We start from the raw sequence: 3816 nt of genomic DNA on the forward strand, positions 1-3816 counted from the left end.
TCCGATGGACAAAAGTCTTATGCTGATATAAAGAGAAAAGAGATTAAATATCAAGAAGGTGATAAAGTTTTTCTGAAAGTATCACTTTGGAAAGAAGTATTGTGGTGTGGACTGAGTCTGATATTTTATTAGTTAGCTTTGCATCCTGAAATAGAGAAGACTTATAATGTTTTTAATATGTCATTTCATAGTAATTACCGATCAGATCCATCGCATGTTCTTACATTAGAGGAAATAGAGATTCGATCAGATTTGAATTATAAAGAAGAACCAATACGGATCTGGACTCGAGAAATCAAGAAACAACGTAGCAAGACGATTCTTTTAGTTGAAGTGTTGGGGTAAAAGCATAAAGTCTTTAAATTCGAAGAAGAATCTTTTTAGGGGAAGAATTGTAATACCGCAAATATCAGGTCAGTGACTATATTGAAAGGATTTAAAAAATTTAGAGGATTAAATTGAATAAATGGTAAAGTATAAGAAAATGATTTAGAAATTTGTGATTAAAACCAATTAGTAACAATGGAAGAATAAAAGGGTATTTTGGTCCTTTAGAGGGAAATGTATTTAAAATCCATTTTTAATTATGGTGTTTAGAAAGGGGTAAAAAAGGAAAATGTGAGAACAAGCTAAGTTCTCTTCTTCCTCCCCTAGTCTCGTGCCCTCCATAGCCAAGGTAAAGGTCTTCAACATTGGTTTTCCTTTCGTTTTTGGGTTTGTTTTTGAAAACTTAAGTGATGTATAAGCTTAACGAATGGTTAAAGAGGATTAAAACTAAGAAATAAATGTTTTATTTTAGATCGAAGAAAATGGGTTTTTTAGTGATTTGTGGAAATATGAGTTTTTATTGATGTTTATAAATATATTTGACTTGTCAAAGAAGTAAATAAGAGATTAGAAGCCTTGGATGTGATTAAAAACATGTTAGAAAAAGTAGTATGATTCTTAGTTTGAGATGTTATTTGGAGAATTTAGATGTTATAAGAAACTAAATGGAGGAAAGTTAATTGGATTAAGTGATGTTAAGTTTAAGGGTATTGTTAGACGTAAAACTAAGATAATTAACCGAAAAATTGGTGAAAATTGAGATGACAAATGGAAAATCTGGGTAGGGGTATCTTTTCTGGAAGAATAGTACCGATACTATAGGTTTAAATTTCAAATATTACGATGAGCAATATCGATGTTGCTGCAATTCGTATCGATTCTGATGTGGGTGTCAATACTAAGAGAAATGTATCGATACCATAGATTCCAGAATGCATAAATGGTATTGATATTGAAAGGGAGTATCGGTTCCATAATATAGAAGTATCGATACCATGGTAGGGGTACCGATACTATTGAGTCTGGAATTGTAAGATAGGTTGAAATTGTAACAGAAATTGAAAATAATAGTACTTTTTAGTATTATTAAAGTATAAATGCTAGAGAGTATACTAACATTGGAATGGTATGTGTATTTAATGGATACTTGTGTAGATCATAACCAAGCTCCCGATTCAAGCAAGGAAAAGGGAAAGGATAAAGTTATCGAGTAGATGGACGTCATTACAGCATAATAGGGAGGTATATCAGGTGAGTGCATTTGTTGTATTTATATAAAAATAAGGAAGACTTGTAATGAGTCCACTTATAATTTTTTGATTTAATGTATATTTTACAATATTTGATATACTTTCCTTAAGTGTATAGCAACGATATTATGAATAAGATTTAGAGAATGAACTGCTCTAAAATGAATGAAGAAAAGTTAAATGCCTAACTGTGCATATTCGCATAAAGGTGTCAATAATGCAAGTTAGATGAAATGCATAACTGTGCATATCGGCATAAAAGTGCCATTAATTCAAGTTAGATGATCAGTTAAATGCCTAACTGTGCATATTGGTTGAAAGGTATCAATAATGCAAGATATATGAAAGGTCTAACTATACATATTGGCAGAAAGGTGTCAATAATGTAAGTTAGATGAAAGGCCTAATTGTGCATTTGACAAAAAGGTGCCTATAATGCAAGTTAGATGAAAGGTCTAATTGTGCATTCGGCAAAGAGGTGCCAATAATGCAAGTTAGATGAAAAGTTAAATGCCTAACTGTAACACTCATATCCCGTATATCCTTTCGTACATGAGATACATATGTCACATCACTTTAAAAACATTACCACTTTAGAAAAATCCATAAAATTTTGTTTTCTTTCATTAAACATTTTATTTTAATATCTATAAAACATTCATTAAAGACTTCAGTATATAACAACAGTTAACAGTCTAGGATTTTATCCTTCCTACATTATCATAAGACTAAAACATTGCAGAGAGTTGTCATAATTCTATTACATGTTGACTAATAATATCAAAATAGATGTAGCTATCATACAGTTATTGATGAGGCAATTTCGGATTTGTGATGTCAAATGTACTCCTTATGTAGCTTGCTAGAACCATAGTATGAAATAAACATGCGTTAAGTATTTCCTTAGTAAGGCAAAAATACTATTGATATAATATCATTACGTCATTAGTTCATATCCATCGACTACCAATTCATTCATTTAAAGTCATTATCATTTCACTGAGATGCGCATGTAGTGGCTATACGGTTATTCATAAATATATTATGAATTTCATGGTTCGCACATATAATGCCTATACGGTTGTTCATCAACATATGATGAATTTCATGGGTTGCACACTTAGTTCCTATACGGTTGTTCATCAACATATGAAATATTTTGTGGTTTTACTTAGTGCCTATATGGTTGTTCATCAACATAAGATGAATTTCATAGTTTACACACTTAGTGTCTATACGATTGTTCATCAACATATGATGAATTATGTGGCTTGCACACTTAATGCATATACGGTTTTTCATCAAAATATGATGAATTCTGTGGGTTGCACACTTAGCGCCTATACGGTTGTTCATCAACATATGATGAATTCCATGAGTTGCACACTTAGTGCCTATACAGTTGTTTATCAATATATGATGAATTATGTGGTTTACATACTTAGTGCCTATACGGTTGTTCATCAACATATGATGAATTCTGTGGGCTGCACACTTAGTTCCTATAGTACACATAGTACTAATATACAAATGCAACATATGCCTTTAACAACATGCATATCTAACTATTAATATACATACTAAATGCACTCACATGGTATGCCTCGGTTGTATGCTTTAAGGATGTCTAACTACTTGACAACTTTATCTTTGCCCTTGTTCTTGCTTGACTCGAGAGTTGGGTTACGATCTACTCAATCATCCATTAAAGACACATAACATATCAATTGTTAGTATATTTTCTAGCATATAGCTTTTATACTAATAATACTCACAAGTACTATTATTTAGATTTCTATAACAATTTCAGCCTATCTTTAAATTATAGGCTCAATAGTATCGGGATTTGAGCATCGATACATGGAAAACATTGTGGATCTGGTCCAAATCCAGAGGCAAAGCTAACTGATTTGCTACTGGTCCGACCCTTTTCAAAATTTCATAAGTTCCAATAAATCTCGGACTCAGCTTCCCTTTTCGTCCAAACCATTATACTTTCTTCCAAGGTGACACTTTCAGAAATACCTTATCTCCCACTTGAAATTCAATTTCTTTTCTTTTCAAATCAGCATAAGACTTTTGTCGATCGGAGGCTACCTTTAGATTATCCTAGATAAATTTCACTTTCTTTTCCATTTCTTTCTTGAAATCTGGGCCAACTAGATCTTTATCTTTGAGTTCAAACCAATTTAATGGTGTTCGACACTTTCTCCCATAAAAAGCTTCATACGGGGCCATC

This window comes from Hibiscus syriacus, unplaced genomic scaffold (genome assembly GCF_006381635.1).
Source record: "Hibiscus syriacus cultivar Baekdansim isolate YM2019G1 unplaced genomic scaffold, ASM638163v2 tig00117017_pilon, whole genome shotgun sequence".
NCBI classification, from domain to species: Eukaryota; Viridiplantae; Streptophyta; class Magnoliopsida; order Malvales; family Malvaceae; genus Hibiscus; species Hibiscus syriacus.